Genomic DNA, 27,478 nt, shown 5'->3' with positions numbered 1-27,478 from the left:
GTCCCACCAGACCTTGTAGGAGATGGATGGATACCTTGCTTGAGAGTCCCACCAGAGCTTGTAGGAGACGGGGGAATACCCGTGCCTGAGTGTCCCACCAGAGCTTGTAGGAGACGGTTGGATACCTGTGCCTGAGTCCTGCCAGGGCTCACAGGCTCTCATGGAAGATAGGTAGATACCGACACCTGATGGCCTCAGCTGAGCAATGTCGATTAGAGGGAGAGCTGTTCCTCAGGGGGGAGAAGACAGAGATCTTTACACCAGCCACGTGTCCCTTCCTTTTCTCTCATCCAGAGTCAGTACATCATTCTAGTTCATAGCACTGGGCTCTGGAGTCCTCATGCCCATGTCACACACCTGTTCTCAGTAACTCCAGCTCCAGAACGCACCTTTTGCCCACGTGTAAGAGGTACCTACAACAGACTATCTCATCATGCCTTTATGAAGATGAAGATCTTGATAATCATCAAGTGACTTGAATCAGGGTCTAACATGTAGAGCCTGTTCAGTTAGTATTAAGGCATTAATCCATACACCACTGATTCTCGAGGCATTCTCCAGCTCTTATGGTCGCTCTCATGAGGTGTCTGCCTCCTAGAAACCCCGTGTTCTGGAGTTTGCTGATCGCGCATGAGAAAATGCAGGTCAGGGAAGTTACCTGTACTAGCAGAGGTGAAGACGGACAGGAAGAAGTTGAACTCGCTACTGCTTCTCTTGGCATAATCCAACCCACGACCCCATTCCTGCCTGTCCTGTTTCACACAGTCTTGGTTCAGTGTCTCCTCCCCGTGCTGGTCAGTGGTCTAAAAACATGATCCGATACCATCAATCTTGAAAGCTCATCCCTTTGTTTGCCTGGAGCGTGCTTATTTTAGATTTCAAAGGAGTTTTCTGTGGGGCTAATGGACCAGAGTGTTGTCCACATAACTTACCATCCTACGCTGTTAGTGAACTGTTGGCATATTTGCTGTTAGCCTTTTGCCATCCCTAAGCGGGCTTTCAACCTATAGATTAGTGATGAGAAAAGCCGCTTCTGCGTGCTGGGTCTGCCTTTTCCTTCACGCTCGGGTGGTTCGTTTGCTCACTGTAAAATAAGCGTCGTGAACTCGGACAACCTCAGAGATTTTGTGGGACATAAGAGGCAATCATTTTATTTACTTCTATTGGAAGTGAAGTTTTTCTTGTAGTAGAAGACACAGAGGGGTGCACAGGCAGGAAGTGTCCAGCTTCGTGAATTTTCACAACACGAACCAACGTGGGTCACCACCGCCAGGAGAAGAAAGCAGAACGTTGTTTGCTCAGAAGCCCCGTCTGTGCTCTCTCTGGACCACTGCAGCCCCCCGAAACACAACAGTGTGCTGACATCTGTCAGAGTGGATTCATTCTGCCTGTTTCTTCACTTTCTGTTAAAGCAGTCTCCTATAGGGACAAGCTCTTTATGTGTCTGTGTGTGTGTGTGCCTGGCTACTTCCACTCGGTGTGGTGGTTAGGAGATCCATTCGTGGTGAATATAGCTGCACATCATCCATTGTTAATGCTCTAAAGTACTTCACTGAATATCCATTGCATAGTTCTTTGAATGTTTTGTCTCTCCCCTTAAATTTTTTGGCGGAACATCCGAAGGATTTGTTTTTAAGAGAAGAAGCGTGTGTGCCGTGAACATTGTGAGACCTTGATTATTGAAAAGAGCTCTCATGCTGTGCAGTCGTTGGGATATAGAATCTTGGTGCAGGGATGCCTGGCTGGCTCAGTCGGGAAACCATGTGACTCTTGATCTCGGGGTTATGAGTTCAAGCCACACATTGGGCATAGAGCTTACTTTAAAAAAAAAAATCCCGGTGCAAACGCATATCTCTTCAGAACTTTGAAGTCCTAGCTCTATGCCTTCAGGTCCCTAAGGATGTGATGAGACATGTGTTTTCTTTTCTTTTTTTTTAAGATTTTATTTATTCATTTGAGAGGAGAGAGAGAGATAGAGACCACAAGCTGGTGGGGAGGAGCAGAGAGAGAAGCAGGCTCTCCTCTGAGCAGGGAGCCTGACGTGGGGCTCAGTCCCAGGACCCTGGGATCATAACTGAGCTGAAGGCAGATGCTTCACCAACTGAGCCACCCAGGTGCCCCGAGACCTGTGTTTTTAAGAAATAATGTCACCCCCCTCCTTCTCATTAAGCTTTTAGAATTTTTGCTTATCGTGCTGTGGTTCTGGGCATTCACCAGAATGCAGAGCGGTATGGCTGTTGTCTCATTAGGCAGCTTTACTGTTGTTCAGTCTGAGGGTACAATCATTTCTTCTACAAGTGATTAAATTATTCCATAATTTAATTTATTGCCTCTATTTGCTCTGGGTTCCCTCCTTCTGGAAATCCTCTGAGCTTATAATTTTACCTCCTTGCCCTTCCCTCTATGCCTCTTCCATTTACTTTCTGTTTCTCTGTATTTTTTGCTCTACGTTCTAGAAGATTTGCTCAGTTTTATCCAATGGAACATAAATTGATTCTTCAGCTGTCTTCATTCTGTTCTGAGATTTTCCATGAACTTTATTTATTTCTAGTAACGATCATTCCCTGTCCCATCCTTTTGGTAACATACTGCCATTTTCCTTATTGAACATCCTCTCAAGTGTCCCTTAAGATACTAATTAGATTTTAAGAGGATTTTCTTTCTTCTGTTCTACCTGCTTCATATATTTTTAGTTGTTTTTTGACATCTTAGTGATGACTTATGTGTATTTTTATTGGGTTTATGTGTTTGTTTTTCTACCAGCTGGTTGTCTTTGTTGGACTGTTTATAGTACTGAATATAAGACTGGTGGATTAATGTAGGTAGCTGGAGCGAATGCTTTCCAACTAGATGGCTCTGTTTCTAACAGACTTTCTTCACAGAGGTGGGGATGACAGGTCCTGTCCCAGATGGGTTTTTCTGAGAGGACACGTGGAGTTCACATAGGCACTCTTAGGATCACAGTAGAATCGAAACAAAGGATGCCTTCATCCTGCAAAATGAGGACCCTGAGCTTTTCATTCCTTGGTAAATCTTCCTTTCATTTCATTGTCTGCATCCAAGAATAATCTCAGATTTCCTTGGTTTTTGTCTTTACTCTCTTTTTGCATCCCACGGCCATATGAAGGGCTGTTCCATGAAAATCTCTCCCTTTTTATTTTTATTTTTTTTTAAAGATTTTATTTATTTATTTGAGAGAGAGAATGAGAGAGAGAGAGCATGAGAGGGAGGAGGGTCAGAGGGAGAAGCAGACTCCCTGCCAAGCAGGGAGCCCGATGCGGGACTCGATCCAGGGACTCCAGGATCATGACCTGAGCCGAAGGCAGTCGCTTAACCAACTGAGCCACCCAGGCGCCCAATCTCTCCCTTTTTAGAAAGCAAGACTGAGGCCTTTGGCTGGGTACAGATTCTGCAGCTGATCCATAACCACTTTGGTGGGAGGGGCTATCTGGTAGACCTGATTATATACATCTGCATATATTTATATGCGTGGTGTGTGTGTATGTGTGTGTGTGTGTATGTGTGCACCCCCATGATTCTTGATGCACACTGTCTACAGGTCATACACACACATCAATTTCTAAGCTTCCATTATCATTTATATACTCATATAGTCAAATTTCCATTAAAAATGTTCTGGAGGTACCCTCTCTTCTTTCTGACCCTACACTGGAGTTGGCATTTATCTTTTATGACTTGGTTATCATTTCAGTAGCATCCTGGGAAGGGAGGGAGGTACACTAATGTGTGGCTTCAATCACCATATTGAACTAGAAATTCAACCCACAAGTTATTAGCTGACTTCCAGACTGGCCACACAGATGGTATATAGCTTCTTAAAATTCCCCTTATAAATGTTTATCATTGACTAGATGATCAGAGCTTATTTTATATCCCAGATTTACAGAGATCATTTTGTGATTTTTACATTTTCTACTTAGTCAGACATGTTTGTATTCGTTGGCCCCCGAACACATTTGACCACGTTGGAAAATGGCCAAGTTGCTCAATGCTTTCTCTGTCTCGTACATGTTTGACCTTCATCCTATTCCATTTGACTGCTATTTTAGAATAGATTCTTTGACCTACTGACCCCGAGATTATGCTTTCAAATATTTCACTAATCTTTCTCTGTCACTTCTTTTTCTCTTTCTCCCCTCCACCTCCTTTTTTTTCTTTTCTTTTCTATTTTACCAGCCCAACTATGCACACAGGGTATGCGTAATGGTTATTAGCAGCAGATCGACCTTGTCTTTATCGGGAAGCCTAAGTGTTATGTTCAGGCAGATTCTGTTTCCACTAATGAAGATTCAGTAAACATCACTTCATTTGCAAGTTCTTACCCTTCCTTGCACTTAACGAAGAACATGGCTTTGTCGTATTGAGCTATTTCTCACAATTGGATTTCCTAGTTTTGTTAGGAAACTTTGAAATAGATAAAAGGGCAGACATTTACAGTATAAGGTGGTTTTCCTATTACATTTATGAGGTGGCGTGAAGCTGGAAGCAAATTCATCTTTATAAAAATGCTTTAAAACCACATCTCATTTTATGTAAATGGCCACTTAGTAAGAGCGTTTCACCAAAAATAGCAAAATATAGACTATGTTGAAATTATCGTAGTTTCTTAGAAGAGGGATTATTTCAATAAGAGAAATACTTTATTAACTGTTCCATCACTGATGAGTATTCTAAATTAATCTAACCTAGGATTTCAACACTTGAAGATTTACTCATCAGTAGTTTTCAACAACCAAAAGTAGCTTTTGCCAATGGATAGTGGTAGCAGAAAAGGCATTTCACCTGAATTATGACTTTTCTTGAATTAGTTCAGTATACCTCATCTAGCAAAGAATAGAATCAATCTACATTGAACTGAAATAAGAGCATAATTTAGATCGGAAGTTAATGGGATAGTTAATGGGAAGATTCAGGGAGCTCGCCTGAATCTAAATTCAGCTCTGAGTAGAGCAGAGTTGGTGCTCAGAGCCCATGGAACAATACTAAAATATTTTATGCCATATGGTGGGGAGCAAAGCTCCGCACCGAAGCTTGGTTGGGAAAAGGTTCCAAACCCTATTCTCATGTCTAGTGGTTTTAATTATGGTGCCTCTTCTACCTACTCATAGTTTATTAAAAGACACACAAGTCATAAGTGAACCTGGATTTCTCATATAATTTGGCTTCTCATTTAGAGTCTTCCATTCCTCATTAGAACCTCAGGCAAGGCATGATCTCTTCAGTGTCTCTCCTCATCTGTAAAATTAAGGCATTCAGAATTCCACGTGATTTCCTTTTTCCCCCTTAATCTCTGAATTGAGGAAAATTTGGCTGATAGAAACATGTTTCCATGGGTAAGTGCTAACTCCAGTAAAGTCATGCACCACATTTATGACGTGTTTGAGAGTGAATCTGGTGGCAGATATATGGGATCGATTTCACTGTTCTAAGCAACTCCATAAGTAATTAAAACTCTTGCTTTATCATTTTGAAATCAATAATTTCCTATTATCCCAGTGCACAGTCCACTTCTTGGTCCACGGTCTTATTTAACTTTTTTAGAATTTTACATTAAATAATATTTTTAAACCTTAATGTTTGAAGGAGATTTCTGAAAGTCTACTGCTGTAAATCAAGTTGCTCAGTGACCTGTAATCTCTTACTCTGTGTTCATTTGATACTTCCTGTCTTAGTAAATTCTTCTATGGAAACAAATGTAAGAATACTGATGAGTATCCAACTTTTCAGAAACTACAGTTGCATGGGAAAAAAATGAAACGGTTCCTGTATTTTTCTATTAATAAACATGTAAGTTGTCCGTATAACATATAACAAGTAGGGCAGTGTATTAAGTGAGGAAAATCTATGTTTCACATATTAAAATGGTGCCTCAGGTGCATTCTCAAGAGTGACTCAGAATAGTTCAGCTTTATAATTGGATAAGGCAAGCAAAGACTCAGAGTGTGCTGTATATCAACCATTTATCATCAAGCGAAGGAGCTATAACATATTCTTAGACTAGATGTCAAGATTCATGGAGCTGTGCTGGTAGAAAGGGCACTTATTCCAATGATTTTAATGGGAATAGCCATTTTTTTTTTGTTGGCAAGCGTACTGTGTTTGAGAGACTTGACCAAAACTGTTAGTGAATCCTTACAGCCACCCTACAAGGTGAATCTGAACCACACACATTTTACAAATGAGACAGTGGATGCTCACATTGCAGAAGGCATTTGCTGGAGGGCTGGCAAGTGACAGCAGTTCACCCAAGACCCTCCGCACATCATCTGCGGCCATTTATATGAAATACCCCTTGTCAGGGAGATGAGGTTTAGCGAATATAGGTTGTGAATATGGCCCACACAAGCCCTTGACAGTTTATGGAAGGATTTCTAAATTTGACCAAACGTTGCCAACAGAGGTTACCAATGCAGATACCCCTTCTTTTTGGTGAGCCACTCATTCAACTGGTATTCGTCGATCTCTTTTCCCTGTTCACTGTAGCCATTCATGCATGCGTTCATCCATTCCTCATTCAACAGATGTGTAATCTATTCTTCCCAAGAGCTTTGTCTTTCTGCAGTGCAGCTGAAACACGGATTTCTATTAAAAACAGAGATTTTTTTCTTTAATGGCTGACATCCCATTCTCTGCTGCAGTGGTGCACTTTGAGCACGTTTGAGTTGATATTCGTATCTGGGTTCTTCAGTCACATGCCACATTGTTTCTGCTATGAGGTCAATTGTTCCTCTTGAGTGTGAAATATAACTGTTGTCCTTAGACCGAACAAAACAGTACACAGATCATGGGTACCCTGCCGCTGCCAACTTGTAATTCAGTTGAGATTATTTTCTTGAAACACGGTGTTGAGTGTTTTTGAGAATTCCAGTTTCAGTCAGCAGACATGAATTTTGAAAGTGAACACATGCTTGAATCGGAAACATTTGTATTTTGGAAAAGGTGCATTTGGTGGGAGATGGACATCAAGTGAGAGCATGGAAGGTTTTTCTCGCCGCATTATGGAACCCATTTGCCACTTTTATGTACCTTCGTGACCTGTAACACTCCGAGAGATCCTGGCTCATGATATCATAAAGGAACGAACGTATGGAGATTTATTTTAAAGTGAGGTAGGGTCGCTGCTAACTTGGGGTATATGATGTGGCATAGCTCTAGAGGAACAGATGGAGGGGTGGAAGGCAGTGCAGTTGCTGGGTTGGAAGCCAGGGCTCAGAATCATTGTACTTGTAGATGAAATAATAATTATTTGGGATTGCTTGCTAATCAGCGAAAACTTGGAAGTGGCTGCTGACAAGCACTTGTGAGGTAATTAAGGTGAAATGCTGAATTTGCATACATTTCCACTTTGATCTTTGTTTGCAAGATTCCCTTTCTAGAAATAGACTTCACTTCTTTCAAAATGCACGTGAAAGCCAAGGCAGGGGAGCAGGAAAGTGCAGTGCACCGATAATGATTAAAACAAAAATCGCAGAACCCCCCTCGCATAGACAATTATCTGAAGATGCTCTTGTCTTTAATTGTAAGGCAGCCTCACCTTAATTTTAGCAAATTATGAGATATAACTAATTGGTATTTTGCTTTTTGACATCTTCAATCAATATTGAAGTTGGGGGCTTTGTGGACATATTCGATATGCCTGTCAAGATGTGTTTTTATTGATTGTATAATAAGTCCCATTCTCTGTGCACATGTGGAGTGGCCCGTTCTAACAGTTAATGCAGAATTGGGCATTGCCATTTTATTTCAGGAGTGAAATAGCTTACAGGAAGTGAACACAGTGCCAAATAGAATCTTTATGTATGGCAAGGACTCTAGTTTTAACTAACTTCACATGTGCATTTCAAATGTATTTATTTTTTAATAAGTTTTTAAAAAAGATTTTATTTATTTATTTGAGAGAGAGAGAGCACAAGCAGGGGGAGAAGCAGGCTCCCCGATGAGCAAGGGGCCTGATGTGGGACTCTATCCCAGGACCTCGGGATCATGACCTGGGCCGAAGGCAGACACCTAACCGACTGAGCTACCCAGGCGTCCCATGAATTTTAAATTTAAAGTAAAGCTTAATTGCAGAGGGGGCACCCCTGAGAACACCCTGCATGAAAATACTTTAGAGGTCGAGTTGTGATTTGTGCACAGAGCATGGAACACTTGGTCCAGACCATGACTTTAATCAGTTATATGGCCTTGGACAAGTCAAGTTGCCATTCTGTTCTTCAGTTTCCTTATTTAGAAAATTGAAGAATGAGCTCCAAGTACTGCTGGGATCTCTTCCAATGCCTACAAGCCTTTAGAAATCATGTTAGTAACTTATAGTTATGATCATTATGAAATTCTGTTGGTTTGGCTCACAAATGATTTGCAATTTAGAGTTTCTTTAAATTCTATTTTGTTCATACAAATAAACATTTCATGACTAATCCTAACTGGACATTTTTTTAAGTGGTGGGGCTTTGCAAATGAACTGGGGAGACTGAATGTCCAAATGGGCAGTGGACAGACCATATATGGCCATAGTACTCAGACCCGTCTGTCACCTCTTCAGCACTCGCCTCTAGAGTCCAAACTCCAACCTTTACAGCAGTCGTGCTGGAATGGTCTGCCTCTCTTCCAGTTCAGGACCAACTAGAGAAAGTGAAATGTGTTCCCCAAGCTGAGCACTGTTAGTTAGGGTTTGCAGTTCCCCAGGCCAATAGCCTGCACATCTGAAGCCTGCCTTGGGGGTCTGCGTCAGGCCTAAGTGATGGTGACTGCCTCCCTTTCTATAGCAAGCTCTGAATAAACAATCTCTGTTTGCTTTCATTTGAGGGAGGGGAGGGGGGTCTTTGTTTATTTCCACCAGCATGAGATGGTTTCTAATACAGGTGGATGCCATGGGTGCAGGCTGAACACATCACCATCATGGTAGTTGACACACATTTATTTCTGTTTTGCACTGTAGATCTTTCTATTTGGTGAAAATTGAGAAAAATCAATGCTCACTTCTCAAAGAATACAAGAGTGATGTTGTTTTGTTTGTTTGCTTTTTATTAATAATTGAGAGCTTTTCCCAGTAAGCTTACTGGGAAAGCTTACTTTCCCAGTAAGCCCAGTGTTGTTGTTTTTCTCTCTCATGTCTGAAACTTGAGTCAACAAGGCAGAGAGTAAACACGGGTTCCGAACACTGGGAGTTGGAGGGAAAAGCAGGAAGTTGATGATCAGTCATTTTAAGAGTTGATTTTGTATAGAAACAAACCCCGAGAGTGATCTGTGATAGCAGAGGAGATTTGAGCAATTGGAAGGCAATTTATCAGATGGTTTTGGAGAAAGGATGAGATTCAGGGAACGTGGGTACAGCTGAATAGACGTTTTTCTCTGCAATTTGCTACATCTAAGTGGAGCCAATGGAAGATGCAGGGTAGTTAACTGCAGGAGTTCTTTGTGAGGGGTTATTTGATCTGGGTTTTTATCCTGCTGCATTCTGTGATCCTAGGCACAGACCTCTGAAGGCTTTCTCTGTATAATATGGTTTTCCTACCCGTGGGCATCTGTAAGAAAAGGAATACAAGATGAAGCTCTGCCATCCAGGGTTCACTGAGGAACTGTGAAGCCTCTTTGGTGTTGTCTGTTCTAAGAGATGCCCCATGGTCTCTCCAGGAATTTCACTGGAGCAGGATGTGGGCGCTTTGAAGAAGCAAGGTATTGTACAGCTTAATCCTGAGGCCACTGAAGCAAAGAGACGCAAGAATAAGTTGTGAATTTGATCCCTTGGAAAGGAAGAGACAGACAATGTTTCTGAAAATAAATGTGTTTGAACATAAAACAGAGAAATTGCACGAAAGCAATCTTCTGTGTTTGATGGCAATTTCCATTTCTGTTTCAACCACTTTTTCAGACAAAATTACAGTGGAGCTGGCTTTTTCCTATTTAACCAGTCTCTGGATATAAAGTCACCCCAAATCTTCAGCTATTGACTTTGAAACACTGCTTACAGAAAAGGTACCTCTGAAACACGCTAATCTTGTGTTTCTTTATAAAAAGAAATGCCAGTAGGACATGAGGTCTGTACCCATGTGGCTAAAACCATCTTACCATTTCACATTAGAAGTGGAAGGGCATTGCTCAACCTCTCGCAAAAGCTCACTGAGACATTTTTGGTAAAATTTGTTGGGAAACAAGGATATGAAGTACTTTATCCACTGATCCCCACATCCTGTAGGGTTGAGGGTGACCCCCAGGGGGTTCACTTCCTGGCAGGAACCCCTGAGCTCTTAAGTGGAGTGAGACCATAGTCGGCTAGGGATGTTGGTGGGTTGTGGTGCTGTCCACTACCATGGTGCTGAAATCAGGAGCGAAGAGAAGATGCGGTGTCAATCCCGGTGAGTGACAAGGCTCATTTGGTTCATTCTGTCCATGAGATACATATATCCTTGTGTTCAAGAAAGTCATGAAGAAGGCCATTAAGGCATAGTACACTCAAGGGAATTAGGTGCCTGGTTTGTCCATCAGGATGCCTGACAGTAGAAGCCAAGACCTGAGATCGGAACGCTGAGCCTGGGGTAGGCCTGGATTTCAGACTCCTCAAGTCTGGACTTTGTCGATGAAGAAGCATAAAATAAGGGAATTCTGTATTACCAGAGAACAAGCATTATACTAATTGTCAGCACTAAGAATTAGCCACAGCTGTGCCATTCTTGTGCTCTGTAATCTTTGGCATTCCAAGCAGGAAAAAGGGCAGAGTAGAAGACAATGAGTGGAGGAAGAGGATGCTCTGTTGGTGGGAGTTCATGTGATGGCAGACTCAGCTCTTGGAGAGGAAGAAGGGCCTTAATGAGAAACTTGAAATTAACAAGTTTTAAAACCCAAATGTGAAGTGAATTTATTTCGACTGGGTTAGATTATTCCGTAAGTGACTTTTTGAGGGGAAAAAAAAGTGCTGGTTTTTAGTTATTCACTAATAAAAAATGCATGAACCCCACTTATTTCCTGGATCAAAGGCATTTTCTACTAACTCAGCCCTTTGGTCTTTCATTGAATGACAGTATAGAGAACCACTGGCCAGGACCCTTTTCCAATCCTTTCGGTACCACGAACATTTTCACATTCTGTTCATTTGAGTGACCATCCCATTAAAATTGTCATTAAGTAAGCATACGGGGTGGAAATAGAAGTCAGCTTCGCACTAGAGCTACAAAAATCATTAGTCATTGTCTGTCCAGTGGGATTACACATTGACCAAGGTTTATCATCCTGAAGGCATTTCCACCAAGAAATCTAGAAATGGGAGCAACACAATGGAATGAATATTCATAAAATAGCTCAGAAGAAAATCCAACTTTTGAGATGATAGTCCTTGTTAAGAAAGATAATGCTTGTATCCTGTCTATTTGTATCATGCGTTACAAGATTTGTCTGTTAGTTTACTGTGGCTTAATTTGCCTTTTAAATGAAATCACTTATTTATTTCATATACGTTAGGGTTTTTTTTGTTGCTGTTAGTTTAAAGCCTTACATACCTTATACTTGCTTTGTTAACACATATCGTATTTTGCCTCTTTTCTATTGTTTACTGACATAGCCTACTGCCAAAATTACACAGACCATTAAAGGAGAAAGTACAGCCTGGAATATAGCACACGTTCATTAGCAGTTAGACTTCTCTAAGGGTCAGTTAAGTGTGATATCACCATCAACTGTCAGCACTGTCTTGCGTATTGATTTCCACTTGACGTGGTAGTTTCTGCAGTGCAGGAAGGCGTTTTGGCTCTCAATCTGCACTTCTTTTTCATGAAATTCTCATTTGCAGAATGTCAGTAGGATGCTTGGCACTTCCAGACAGTGTGTCTGTGCTTCTTCAGCATTTTCAACATGGCTCCGTTGTAGCCCAATGACGCTGTTTAAGGATGGTTCGTCTCGGCAGCTCTCCGTTGGCTAACCTGTAACTCTGTGTGGGGATCAAGCATAGGGTCTTTATTCTTGCATCTTCTGCATCCGTCTGTCTTCCCCCAAGCCCGCAGCCCCCATACACAAATCCACATACATATCGACTGCGTTTCTCGACTAGTAGAAGACACCCAGTAACCACCGGATAATGTCACTGACACAAAGTGTGGCTCTTCCTCTGGATGGTTATCTATGATCTGATGGAAGAGTAGGAGACAGTAACATGTCCAGTTAGGTGGATAAATATGCCCTATCTCTTATTCAGTCTGGGTGGGCAGTGGAAAAGATGCAGAGAAAAAGAGCTACCCGTAAGATAATTCCTTAGCTGGAAGATAAATTCCTTGCCATTATGTTATAGGGTATATATTGTATTTTTTGTCTTGAATTTCCTGTTGCCCTTATCAGAATGTTTGCTTTGGGAGAAATGCCAAATGGCCTTGAACATACCAAGCTAATAATCTGTAGACCCCAGAGGGCGTGTCCACGTAGATGTCAGGGATGATACACAACCTCCCCCGAAAGGACCAGACATAGAAATTAGCCAGTTATGGAACTCTGTCCCCAACCATTTACCCCAGATCCAATTTCTGCAGGGGAGTGACGTGCCTTCCTCAAACATCCCTTTTCCCTGAACTCTGTAGCACTTCCAACTGATACTCCAATCAAGTCTCTGACTCAGGACTCGATTACACCTAGTCTTTTCCTTTTCAATAATTCCTTCTAATAGGAGCCTTGACTTTTCATGTGCATTGTGCATTCCTTGATAGTGTGGCATGCCATGGATTGGGAGGGCCTGGCAGAACCCTGGATGCATGGCAGCTTTTCAATAAACAGTTGTCGACCGATAGCCCTTAGGGTGTGAATTATGAGTTCTAGCAAAAGGCAAGGTTTCATTTGCATAATTATAAGCTGAAGACTGGCAGGGCAAATGAGGGGCTGAGCCACTCCAGAGCTGCTTTGGCTGCTACTTCTGCTTAAAATGCAGTCCACATTAAGTACATTAAGTATTCCAAGTTGAAATTTCCAAAAGTCAAAGGATATGTATTGTAGCGTAAGGAGTTAAAAGTAACATCCTCATCCGCTCAGGGAAGGCTGCAGTATCCCAACATTTTCAAATTAAGGATGATTCCATTAACGATGCTTGGAAAACGTTCTAGGGACATTGAACTTTGGAATAAACATCAGTCTGATAGCCCTTATATAGGGATTCTTAACTTGACATCATGGGTAAACTTTGGAGGGTCTAAGAATCCCTTGATATAGTACATCAAATTAGGTACATGCAGGTGTGCATTTAAGATTCTCAAAGGAATTTGTTTCTTTGGAAGGAAGGACCCATCAGTATTCCAGTGAGATCTTTTTTCCCCTGAGCGGGTTCTAGAGGTAGAGAATGCCACCATAGTTTGGCCAGCAGAAAGGGCCCCCAAGAGCACATTTAATCTCATTCATGTTGGGACAGGGAAGTAGGAATATTCTTTTGAGCATTCTTTGCCACTAGCAAAAATCAGTATTGTCCAAGTTGTTAATTGGCTGTTCTCACCCGTTATCTCACAAAAGGGTGATTATACAAGTCATTAGCTTTGCATTTTTTCTCTTTTCTGAAAGTAGACCCTTCTACTTTCTTTGCATTTTTTCAGAGTTCTCTTTGCATTTTTTCTCTTTTCTCTGTTGCCTTTTGAATTCCTCTTAAGAACTCGGTTCTAAGACTTCTCCTGGCACCACCAGCCTCCTTGCAGACATCTAGTGATGGATTGGCATGAACACGGCCTCTCTTCATTCTGCGCTTTTCCTGAGCCCAGCTTAATTCCGTTTCACCAGGCAAGCAATTTTTCTACCTAGCACCTCCTCTAGATCAATCATTTTGTTATAATTCATGACTCAACAATTCTTGAGAGCTTAGCACTATTCACTCTGGAGATTGGAAGATGATTATGCATTGCAACAGTTTTGCCACTCACTCTGTTACTTTTCCAAGATCCTTCCTGGCTTGAAGGGTTTGTAGCACATTTTGCAAATGCAGATGCTTCATACATGGGAGGAGACCATCATAGCTCAAGACAGCTTTCCATACATCAGACACAGACCTTTAAAAATCTGTCAAATCAAGAACAATTATCTGAAAAGAAAAAACACCTACCATATATAGAGTTAAAAAAACTGGTAGGAACCAGTGACCCCGAAGATACTAAACTGTGGTGTCTTGAAGTGTGATTCACAGATCCTCAGTACCTTAGTGCATATCGATGCAGCAATACTAAACTGTGTGAGTTGTCATTTTGTTCTTTCCTGCTGTACGTTGCTAGTTTCTGACAGCCCTGTTTCACTTAAGAACGCCCTTCACAAAGCAGGCAACAATCTCAATGTCATCAAGTCTCAATACTGGGGTATAAGTCTTATCAATGTTCAGTGTGGCAAAATGGGAAGCGTGTGCAGACTCATCACAGAATGTCATGGTTTTCGTGGGGGAAAGCTCTCGTCTCATTATTTAGTCTTGGGCTCAGTGGGTTGCTTTTCTTGTGGAATGTCATTTCCACTTGAAAGAATGACTGCCAGTTACACTTTGGACTGGATAATTTGGAAGACATTGTTTTTGAAAGTGATGAAAGTGAACTGGTCACTCTCAAGAACAAGTGATAGTAATCTTTGACAGTTCTTCAGTGCTTAAAGACTATTCTGAGGACATCAGTAGTGATTTTGACAATTGAGGTTTTTAATACTCTGTAGTACGATGTACAAATATTTAGAGGATCTGCAAAACACACGGAAGCAATATTTTGTATGCGAATACTGCGTCATGTTACAAAATCATGCATGGCTAAAATATCCTTTTGAAATGCAAGGTATACCCATGGATTTTAATATAACAGCATATGAAACGTTTATTAATACTGACTATAGATTCCAAACGTCAAGTAATCGTTCAGAAACTACTTTAATAGGATGTGGATGTAATGTCAAGGAAAAATGTCCACAGTTATCTGAAAAAGCTATTAAAGTACTCCTCTGCTATGCAAGAGTGGATTTTTTTCAGAGACTCAAAAACAACATATGACGGCAGATTGAATACAGGAGCAGACATTAGAATCCAGCCACGTATAAAGCCAGGCATTAAGGAGATTTGTTTCAAGACTGTAAAAACAATGACACCCTTCTACTTTTTTGTTTCGTAAAATGTGCTGATATTCTACAAATCTGTTATTGATGTTCTCACATAGCATTTACTAAGTAAATATTCTGGAAATGTCTCAGTTTTAATTTCCACTGTGGGAAACGACAAAGAGATTCACTCTCTCAGAATCCTCAGTTGTCTCTAAGAGTAAAGGAATCCTGAGACCGTGAGTTTGTGAGAATTGCCACTTAGAGGTATTCCTGAAACATAGAATTTTATGTAAATTCGCTGGGGAGTTTGACACCTATGTACTTTTTGGCCACATCTCCTGAAAATTCTAATTTGGGGCCATGTTCCTCACTCCCGTGATAGTCACTGAGTTAACGGGAGTTAGTGTGATAAACTCTGCAGATAAAATCGAAATCACATACTGCACCCTGCGTTTGTTGCAATCTCAAAGGAAGCGACAATTTGTTTCCTATGTGTACTGGTTTTTTGATTGACTGATAGAAGTGGGCACAGTTGTGTTTTGGGAACCTGTACCTGACCAGTCACTCACTGCTTTTGCGTGGGTCTTGGTTGCTAAGTTACGTTTTCAACTGTAGAAATCAGCCTTTTGTGTTACCTCCCATGTTGTCTGTGGGCTTGCAATCCTGTTGCTTGGATCTGATGCTCAGAATATAACACGCTTTTCTTTTTTATTCTCTCTCTCTCTCTCTCTCTCTCTCTCTCTTTTTTGTTTTGGTCTGCACTGTTTATTCAGTCAGGCATAAAACACAAATGTTCTTATTTACCAAACTAGTTGCAACTAAACAAGAACAGCTTGTTAAAAACTGTCATTTCAATTAAAGAAAACACAGAATACAGTTTAAAAGATGTAATTTCTTTATAATTCCTATGTTATTTGTCTTTAATTTGAAACTGTAAAAACTGAGAAGTGAACTTGTACAGTCTGCTTCATAATCTAGAAAAAGGCTATAAAATAATGGTGAATTGTGATAGGAAGTTGGTAACATGACTTAGATAGAATTCCAGAGGAAAAGGTTTATAATGAAGGATCTTTGAGAAAGAGAAACACGTCCTAAAAAAAAAATCCACCAAGGTTCAGTTTGATTAAAAAAATGTTGAGCTACCACCCAACTATGACAAAAAAGATGTATAGACTATGGTTTTCTCCTTTTTTCAAGAATTTCAAGTCTAGGATCAGATAGCTGAACAGAGTCATGCACAATTTGAAATGTCCTATAAAATGCTGATTATAAACATTGTCAATTACATTGTTGATTATAAACATAGCATTGTCTCATGGAAATAAGGATAAAGTGTCCTAGACAGGGAGCAGTTAATAGTAGAAACAAAATAAGAGGTAAAAATCCGGGGTCATAACACCATAAGATATATTAGATAACAAGACGGAATAGACGGCTCAAGTAACATCATCTCAGCAGTGATTTGGGGGATTTTAGGTCCGAAGGGGATAAAGAAGTGGGTCAAATTGGCATTGTAATTTTTTTAAAGGATTTATGTATTTTAGAGAGAGAAGGGGGTAGGGGATGAGGGGCAGAGGGAGAGAAAGAACTCCTCAAGCAGAGTCCCTGCTGAGCACAGAGCCTGACACGGGGCTCGATCCCGCGACCTTGAGATCATGACCTGAGCCAGAATCAAGAGTCAGGCACTCAACTGACTGAGCCACCCAGGTGCCCCAGCATGTGATTTTTAAAAAAGACAACAGTTGGCATTGAACCCAAAAGCCATCTTGGTGATATCTCTGTAGAGACAGAAGCAAAATCAGCAGAGATCTTGGGTCTTGGAGTGGATTCTGGAGGCATATCATATTATTCTGTAAAGGTGCGGTGTAGGAATTTGTCAAGCATTTCCTGAACCCACACGTTCCATGCAGTTTGGACCAGTCACCAATTAGAAGCAAGCAAAGCAATTCCTGTCTGGCTGCTTTTCACAGACTAATCAGGAAATACATTTGCAGGTAGGTGGTAACCTGGGTGAGGATGATGGGTGTGAATGGCGTCAGAGTCTTCTTAAAGTGTACCTTGTGAAATGCAGTATATGTTTATGGAGACCTTCTCGTGGAAACCATCTACATAGTCCCTTGACACATTTTTTTTTTAAAGATTTTTATTTTATTTATTTGACAGAGAGAGACACAGCGAGAGAGGGAACACAAGCATGGGGAGTGGGAGAGGGAGAGGCAGGCTTCCCGCGGAGCGGGGAGCCCGATGTGGGACTCGATTCCAGGATCCTGGGATCATGACCTGAGCCGAAGGCAGACGCTTAACGACTGAGCCACCCAGGCACCCCCCACCCCGACACATTTTTATGTCATGGAAGAGTACTTCATTGGACAGCCCACAGTGTGGAATGTTGATAAGATCCACAAAAACAATCTGTATCCAGTTTTAACCTGGAGGAATTTAATGGGATACTGTTCATGATTATGAGGCTACCTACAAAGTCTGGAAAATCTACGCATCGTCATTGGGTTGACTGCTAGATTTCAGAATCCGAGCAGAAGTCTCTCTGAGTGGTGCTGCTGCAGAGGATGGGGCCATCACATCTCTTCAAAAGTTTGTTAGGTGGTAAGCTTGACCAATGGAGGTGACCCAAAAATGAGTTTGATGGCTCATGACGTGAAGGATTTCATAGTGTTCTATCATAGTATCTAGACATGGGATTCCACACTGGACCCTAGTAGCACAGAATTCATGCCATTGTTTTTTGGTTAATGGTATGCTGCTGTTTACGTATTATCTATTTGGATGTATCATGTTGTCCTTGGGACAGAAAATATGCTTTGTGGAAATAACGGATTGCCTTTTTACTAATTAACTGTGAGAAATCCCTCCCCAACTCTTGTATTTGGTATATATCCAGAGAATAATAATTTCTCTAGTAAGAAGTGATTTAATTGGGTGCCTGGGTGGCTCAGTCGGTTAAGCGACTGCCTTCGGCTCAGGTCATGATCCTGGAGTCCCGGGATCGAGTCCCGCATCGGGCTCCCTGCTCAGCGGGGGGTCTGCTTCTCCCTCTGACCCTCCCCCCTCTCATGTGCTCTCTCTCTCCTCTCATCCTCTCTCTCAAATAAATAAATAAAATCTTTAAAAAAAAAAAAGAAGTGATTTAATTGATTGGGAAATGCAGTCTTTAATCATTGAAAAAGGCAGAATGAAACCAAATGAAACCCTCCAAATTTTCTTTGAACGGTCTAAAGTAGCACAGACCTTCCAAACTATTTGGACAATTATGGAAATGCTGAAATGTGCCTTCATTCAAGAAAATCTTACAAGTGTAATGGAGGAGTCACAGGAGAATATGAAGTATCACTTACTGGATAATACAGGGAAGTGGATGATTCCTGAGAAAACATAACCTTTCACAATTGATGTGCAGAATATAGGAAACTTTAAGCTTTAAAAAAAAAAAAAAAAAACCCAATGTGTGTGGTGCCTGGGTGGTTCAGTGGGTTAAGTGTCTGCCTTCAGCTCAGGTCATGATCTCAGGGTCCTAGGATGGAGCCCCAGGTCCAGGCTCCCTGCTCAGTGGGGGAGTCAGCTTCTCCCTCTCTCTGCTGCTCCCCCTGCATGTGCTCTCTGTCTCTCGCAAATAAATAAAAGCTTAAAAAAAAAAAACTGCTCTTAAAAGTTGCAGTAGATGGTTTAATGGTTGATTTATATTTCCTTATTTAATAATTCCAAAGTAATTTATGGCATTTCTAAGAGTGGGGATGGGCCAGGACTGTAGGCATCACCTGGAAGCTTGTTAGAAATCGTCAGGATCCCCATCAGTCTTACTGAATGGAGTACATTTGGTGCAGGGATGAGGAACAGAGAGAGGAATCTATCATTTAAGAAGCTTTCCAGGTGATCCTTAATGCATGCTCAAGTTTGAGAGCCTCCAGTTTAAAACATTGGAGGCAGCAGGGCAGGGGAGGTAAAATAAATTTCTCTCTGCCTACCCTTCTGACTTCGTGGCTCACACCCCTGTAACAAAAGGCAGATTAACAAGAGGAGAAACAAAAAGTTTATTAACATGTACACCTCCTATATACACGGGAGATACCCAGGGAAAATGAGTCCCCCAGATGACTTAGAATTCCAGCTATACTGCATCTTCAACAAACAACAGTGTATTGTGGAGAAATGGCCCCCCCCCGCAAAGGAAAACCCTTTAGGGCTTCAATAGGTGGGGATAAAGGCTAGTTAGTGGAACTTGCATGGAGATTCCAGGTAAAGGGGGCGGAGAGACACCTTTGCAAATTCTTGTCCTGCTTTTAAGCAAATAGGGGATCACCAGGAGCTTTTCTTGTGTCTGCTTCTCAATTACCTTCAATTCAAAATACTCCTTATGCCAAATTGGCATAGTTTGGGATTGCATGATATGTTACCCTCCAACAGAAAATGTGCAAATGGGGTCAATTCATTCTTTACATGAGTATAACAGTAATTAAAAGATTGCATGGCAAAATTTAAAACAACAAAATAGAATAATTTTCTTTATGAATACAGGTGAAACATTCCGTATAAAATGTTGGCAGGCAGGGGCGTCTAGGTGGCTCAGTCGTTGAGCGTCTGCCTTCGGCTCAGGTCATGATCCCGGGGTCCTGGGATTGAGCCCCGCATCGGGCTCCCGGCTCAGCGGGGAGTCTGCTTCTCCCTCTCCCTCTGCCTCTCCCCCTGCTCATGCTCTCTCTCTCTCTCTATCTCTGTATCTCAAATGAATAAATAAAATCTTAAAAAAAAAAATGTTGGCAGGCATTACATGGATAGAGCTCCAAAGAATAATATAATCAAAATTTCATAAATGAAAAAAAGTTTCAACTTCAGGAATTATATCAATATAATTAGTGACAATAAAAATTAAAAGTGAGTCATATCCATGTAATTACATCTGTAGATGTCATGTAGAGATTTGATAAGTACAACAGCCCTTACCAATAAAAAAATCTAGGGGTGCCTTGGTGGCTCAGTCCATTAAGCATCTGACTCTTGATCTCCGCTCAGGTCTTGATCTCCCGTTGTGAGCTCAAGCCCCACATTGCACTTCACACTGGGCGTGGAGCCTACTTAAACAAAAAGACAAAAAATCTAAGTGAGACAGATGGAGAAAGAAACTGCTTATACCTGGTAAACAGTATTGACCCAAAATAATAATCAACTCTAATAGTGATTCTGGAAAATGTCTATTCTGTTTGGGTACAGGATGGTAACATCAGTTTTCATCACTATTATAAAACTTTTTGTTTACTTTAGATAATAAAACACAAACGAAGATGATAATTTTTTTTTTTTACAAAGATTTTATTTATTTATTTGTCAGAGAGAGAGCACAAGCAGGGGGAGCTGAGAGAGGAGCCGGATGTGGAGCCTGGTCCCAGGACCCTGGGATCCTGACCTGAGCCAAAGGCAGATGCTTAACCAACTGAGCCACCCAGGCATCCCTGATAAAATTTCTTTGAATATGAGAACATGAGACAAAATTACTTTTATCTGCAGTCTACTTGGAGAGAAGTAAAAGCAATCTGAAATTAAGTCAATCTTAACAGACTAAAATAACATCAATACAAGTTAAATACACAAATCAGTATTTTTGCTTCTTGGCAATGGTAATAATTTCATAGAAAACAATGAAGAAAATTACCAACTCCTAATAATGCTGATAATGATCACTTCATAGAAATAAATTGAATAAGAAAGATTGAGAACATATATGCAGAAATCTATAAAATCCTAAGTACAAAATAAAAACTCTGAGCATTTGTAGAGATAGTCCGTTGTCCAGGATTTGAATATTTAATTTTATAAAAGCATGAATATACAAATTGAAGGCATGCCAATAAAATCCCAAAGAGTGGGAGGAGTGGAGGAAGAGGATTCAACAATCTTCATATGCCAATAATCTTTTGTGAAAAAGAACGGTGTTCATACAGTGATGTCTGTGTGCACAGAAATACATTTTACCAGAAATCAAAACTTAACATAAAGTTCCTGTTAATTAAAGTAGATTGTATTTTAATTATTATTAAGGCAGATACTATTTAATATTTTAATTATTGAAATAGATACTATTTTAACACTACCACAGCTGAAGAAGTGGAGAGATAAATTAAACAAGATACTGCTGACAGATGTATGAGTATCTAAGAATATATATATACATGCCAATATTAACTATGTAACAAAGAATATATATTAAATATATATACAATCAAGCCAACAGTGGAATTCAGTAAGGCAGAACACATAAGATTGATTTATTTGATAGATGACTCTGTAATCATCGGCTGTCTATTTGGAATAATTTTTTAAAAAAAATCTTCTTGGGCGCCTGGGTGGCTCAGTTGGTTAAGCGACTGCCTTCGGCTCAGGTCATGATCCTGGAGTCCCGGGGTCGAGTCCCGCATCGGGCTCCCTGCTCAGCGGGGAGTCTGCTTCTCCCTCTGACCCTCCCCCCTCTCATGTGCTCTCTCTCATTCTCTCTCTCTCAAATAAATAAATAAAATCTTAAAAAAAAAAAAAAAAAAACTCCATTTAAAAAAAAAAAAAAAATCTTCTTACATCCAACCATATTTATAAGCAAATTCCACATGAGCTTAATAATTAATGAAACGTATATACTATTAGAAGAAAATTGAGCAGACCAGTGTATGCTGGAGTCACCTTATTACTAGACGTTTTGTTATGTGAGCTAATACATTTGCTTTATTTTTAAGTAATTTTGGGGTCCTCCATTGTTAATGGAAAGCATGTTTATTGCTATATCACACTAGAGGAAACATCTACCAAGCGTCCGTCACCAAGAGAGCTAATGCCTGAGTTTTGGAGTCAACAAGCTGTAAATTATATTCGAAGAGGTGACCTGTTATTCTTACATAATCACAGACATACACATTTCAGGATAAGAATGAGAGACAGTACTTCGAGGGCAGTTGATACACAAAAACCTCAGTAAAAAGACCACTCAGCTTTTCTTGCCCCCTGAAAAGGTGTGAGCCATGCGATTTGTGCCTTTAGCATGAAATAGTGCAAAATAGAAACTTGATGGGTGAGGGATGCTAATAAAAGGATATGTGAGTCAGTGCAAAGAAAAAAAAAAAGCAGGAAACACAATTTACAAACTTACATAATGCAAGAAAAGAGTTTATATAGCCAAATAAATGCAGGCGACAGGAAAGGGGAAGGGAAGATGGAAAAAAGGATGGGGAAGGTATTAAAGAAACCAAAAGCTCAATTGCTGACAAGTGAATTAATGGCCTTGAACCAGCTCTTAGTAGCTGTGTTTCCCGCATATTCCCCCCTCCCCCCACTGAGTTGAGCTCTGTGCTGATAGAGAACACGGAGTGACCAGTTGTATAGACGTGTGTATTGGGTATGTGGGCCAGAGCAGAAGTTCTAGATGCAGAATTCCATCCTGAAGAGAGTCCTATGATGATGTTCGAATTCATTTAAAAGCAGTGGATTTTAGCACATTTGGTGCACAGTTGAAACAAAGAGAAACACAGGGAAGGGATCAAGGACATTTTGGCTCTTGAAGGGTTAATGGCTAATGTGCCTTCTTGCTGCAGACATTGGAATGCTGGTTTTCAGGCTTTGAACGACTGTCAGGCAGTAGGACTGTCCTGTTGGGGGAAGAGAAGAATAAGCACTCAGTTGACTTCAGCTTGGGGTCAAGCCAGTTTGCACATCTCGGCCGGAGGAAGAGGCTAAGAAGATGGTGTTGCTGCTGAATTGAGGTCTTGAGGTCACAGAGGGTGAGCTCCAAAGGTGACAGGCTGGGTTTTGTAGGATTTGCGAGGTTCAGTCTCGGATAGGAAGGGGGAAGCAGAGAGGAAGCTCCTGAGACCTGACTCGGGTTCTAGGGTAAATGTTTGGAGACAGAGTTACGTAACTGGCTAATTTCTGTGTCTGGTGGACACCGCACGGGAGGAGCTCTGTGCATCTATGCACCTGCATGATCCTGTCCACACAGAGTCTGTCCCCACAGGCAGCGTCCGGGTGGATTCTGTGTGGCTGTGCACCTGGAGGATCCTGTCCATAGAGTCCTACCCCACTGGCGATGCTCCCGTGGACACTGTGCCGCACGTGAGGAGCCCTGGCGGTCTATGCACCTGCAGGATCCTGTCCACACAGAGTCCATCCCCGGGGGCAGTGTCCCGGGGGGCACTTCACGGCTGTGCACCTGCAGGATACCATCGGCACAGAGTCCTACCTCATGGGTGATGTCCCCGTGGATACTGTGCCGCACCGGGGAGCCCTGCATGTCTATGCACTTGCAGGATCCCTTGCGCAGAGTCCATCCCCACGGGCAGTGTTCGGGTGGACACTGCGCGTCTATGCACTTGCAGGATCCCGTCCGCATAGACCCAATCCATGGGTGATGTCCCCGTGGACACTGCACCATACGTGGGGAGCCCTGTGCGTCTATGCACCTGCACGATCCCGTCCTCACCGAGTCCATCCCCATGGGTGATGCCACTGTGGACACTGAGCCACTGTGCACCTGCAAGATCCCGGCGGCACAGAGTCCTACCCCACGGGCGATGTCCCGGCGGACACTGCGCTGCATGCAGGGAGCCCTGGGCGTCTGTGCACCTGCAAGATCCCGTCCTCACTGAGTCCATCCCCATGGGCGATGTTCCAGTGGACACTGCGCTGCATGCAGGGAGCCCTGGGCGTCTGTGCCACCTGCATGATCCCGTCCGCACAGAGTCCATCCCCACAGATGCCCCCGTGGACACAGCGCCGCACGCAGGTAGCCCTGGGCATTTATGCACCTGCACGATCTCTTCTGCACAGAGTCCATCCCCGCGGACACTGCGCTGCACACGGGGAGCCCTGGGCGTCTGCACGATCCCATCTGCACAGTCTATCCCTGCGCCGCACGCGGGGAGCCCTGGGCAGCTGTGCACCTGCACGATCCCGTCCGCAGAGTCCTACCCACGGGCGATGTCCCGGTGGACACAGCGCCGCCTGCAGGGAGCCCTGGGCGTCTGTGCACCTGCACGATCCCGTCTTACAACAGGCTGTTCTCTGCTGCCGGAAGGTTGAGTGAGTGTCGCCTTGGCTGTGGCGGGGGTCGATGTTGGGAAAGCTCCGGGGAGGCCTCTGCTGCGAGCTGTGCTCTGCATCTTCCCGGGGTTTGGGCTACACAGGTGTAAGCTCTGCGTCCTCACTACATGGTGTCCTCCGTGCTTCCGTATCTGAGTCAGAGATGGCTTTTCCTGGACAGAGGTACTGGCCAGCTGTCCGTAGAGCAGGTGTTTTCTTTTCGGTGACTCGGTCATCCACTGGTTTTCCTGGCGTGAGGGCGGCCCCTGTCATCTGGTGATCGATTGTTTCCCCTGGTGCAGCTCCGGTCCCAGAGTGCGTGCTCGACTGACTCGGTTATCAACTGCTCTTCCTGGCGTGGCGCTCGGTACTCGATTGTGCCCCCTGGAGCAACCCTGTGGTCCCCGGCCTTCCCTGCATTGAGGCACGCAGTTCCTTCCTGTCCTCTCATCGCACTGTTTCCCTTGAAGGACAGAGCCATTCACTGTTTTCCCTGGGCTGACGGAGTCTGTCCTCTCAGCATCCATGTGCTGTCGGGACGGACTCCGGCGTTTCCCCTGATGCCTGGATCATCCTCTCTGTTCCCTGGAGTGACTCCTTGTCCCTTGTCTTCCCTGGGTGGAGGCAACCTTGGTTTGTCCTCCTAGCGGTGTTTCTGGGAATGACACTGGTTTTCTGTTACCCTTCACTGAGGGAAATTATTTGGTCATCAAGGTCTTCCCTAGAATGAATCGGTTATCAGCTAGCTATTTTCCCTGGAGTGACTCGGTCATCGACTGTTTCTTCTGAACTGACTCAGTTATCGACTATGTCCCCTGCACTGGGTCGGTAATTGACTATGTCCCCTGTGCCAGCTCGGGCATCAATTATTTCCCCTAGAATGACTTGGTCCTCAACTCTTTTTCCTGGAGTGACTCACTCATCATTCTCTCCCCTACAGTAATTAGGTCATTGACTATTTCTCCTAGACTGACTTCACTGTGTCCCTTGCTCCGGCTCAGTCATCGACTGGTCCCCTGGACTGGCTCGGTCATCGACTCTTTCCCCTGCAATGACTTGGTCATCAGCTCTTCTCCCTGGAGTGACTCAGTCATCATTTATCAGCCCTCTGCTGTAGGGTGACTAGATCATCGACTATTTCTCCTGGACTCAGTAATCGACTGTGTCCCCTGGGCTGGCTTGGTCATTGACTCTCTCCCCTGGAATGACTTGGTCATCGACTCTTTTTCCTGGCTGAATCAGTCATCACTAATCAATCCTTTCCCCTGGGCTGGATCGGTCTTTGACCGTTTTCCCTGAACTGGCTTGATCATCAACTATTTTCCTTGGAGTGGGTCATTGACTCTCTCCGTGACTTATTCATTGATTACTTTCCATGGAATGATTCAATCATTACTTGTTTTCCAGACTCAGGGGATCACTCACTGTCAACCGTGTCTTCATCAGTTGTTTTTCTTGCAGTGTTTTGCTCATAGGCCAGTTTTTCTTGGCTGAGATTTCAGTCATGGCCATAATCAGATCTTTTTCCTGGAGTGTTTCAGTCGTTGACTGTTTACCCCTGGAACAAATTGGTCATCTGCCTTTCTTCCCTGGGCTGATTCGGCCATCAACTATTTTTTCCTGAAATGACTCAGTCATCGACTCTTTTCCCTGGAATGGTTTGGTCATCAACTATTTTCCCTGGAATGACTCGGTCATCGACTTTCTTTCCTAGAATGACTCAGTCATCGACTGCTTTTCCTGGAATGACTCGGTCATCGACTGTTTCTCCTGGAATGGCTCAGTCATCTACACTTTTTCCTGGAATGAGGAAGTCATTGACTCTTTCCTTGAATGGTTCAGTCAGCCACTGATTCCTTGAACAATTGTGTCCTTAACTCTTTCCCTTGGAATGACTCCTTCACTGATACTTTTCCCTGACTTAGTCCTTGACTGTTTTCCTTAGAATAACCTGAGCATGTTTTCCAGCCCAGGCAATCATTCACTAGCTGCTATGACCTCATCATGTGGTTTCCTTGGAGTGATTTGCTCACACACTAGTTTTCCTTTTCCTGGGCTATTTCAGGCATTTTAATCAACTCTTTTGCCTCAACTGAGTCATCAGCTCTTTTTCCTGCTTTGACTCAGATATGAGCTGTTTTCTCTGTAAACGACTCAGTCCTCTACTTTTTTTCCTGGAATGATTCAGTCATCGATTGTTTTTACTGCTTTTTCCTGGAATGATTCAGTCGTTGATTGTTTTTCCTAGAATGACTCTGTCATTGATTATTTTTCCTGGAACGATTCAGTCATCCACTGGTTTTCCTAGAATGACTTGGTCATCAACTCTTCCTGCAATGGTTTAGTCATCCACTGTGTTTACTAAAATGACTGGGTCATCAATCCTGGAATGGCTTAGTCATCAACTGCTTTTCCTAGAATGACTTGGTCATTGTTTTTCCTGGAATGACTCTGTCATCGACTGTTTTTCCTGGAATGACTTGGTCTTCGACTGCTTTTCCTTGAATGACTCTCATCGACTATTTTTTCCTGGAATGACTCAGTCTTCCACTGCTTTTGCTTGAATGACTCTGTCATCGACTATTTTTTCCTAGAATGACTTGGTTATCGACTGCATTTCCTTGAATCTGTCATAGACTATTTTTGCCTAGAATGACTCGGTCATTGACTATTTTCCCTAGAATGAGTCAGTCATCAACTATTTTTCCTAGAATGACTTGGTCATTGACTATTTTCCCTGGAATGGCTCGGTCATCGACTGCTTTTCCTTATCCTGACTCTGTCATCGACTCTTTTCCCTGGACTAGCTCGGTCTTTGACTGTTCTCCCTGGACTGACTTAGTACACTGCTTTCCTTGGGGTGACTTGGTAATCACCTGTTTTCCAGACTCAAAGAGTCACTCACTGCTTGTAGTCTGGCCTCTTCATCAACTGTTTTCCTTGGAGTGGTTTGTTTATAGGCTAGTTTCTCTTGGTCAAGCAGAGTTCAGTCCTCTCCATCATCAACTATTTCCTCTGGACTGGCTCGGTCATCCACTGTGTGTCCTAGAGTGACTCGGTCATCCACTGTGTGTCCTGGAGTGACTCTGCCATCCACTGTGTGTCCTGGGCTGACTCTGCCATCCACTGTGTGTCCTAGAGTGACTCGGTCATCCACTGCGTGTCCTGGAGTGACTCGGTCATCCACTGCGTGTCCTGGAGTGACTCGGTCATCCACTGCGTGTCCTGGGCTGACTCTGTCATCCACTGTGTGTCGTGGGCTGACTGTCATCCACTACGTGTCCTGGAGTGACTCGGTCATCCACTGCGTGTCCTGGAGTGACTCGGTCATCCACTGCGTGTCCTGGGCTGACTCTGTCATCCACTGTGT

Source organism: Neomonachus schauinslandi, chromosome X (genome assembly GCF_002201575.2).
Source record: "Neomonachus schauinslandi chromosome X, ASM220157v2, whole genome shotgun sequence".
Taxonomy (NCBI): Eukaryota; Metazoa; Chordata; class Mammalia; order Carnivora; family Phocidae; genus Neomonachus; species Neomonachus schauinslandi.
The sequence above is the reverse complement of the archived record's forward strand: the minus strand, read 5'-3'. Positions refer to the sequence as shown.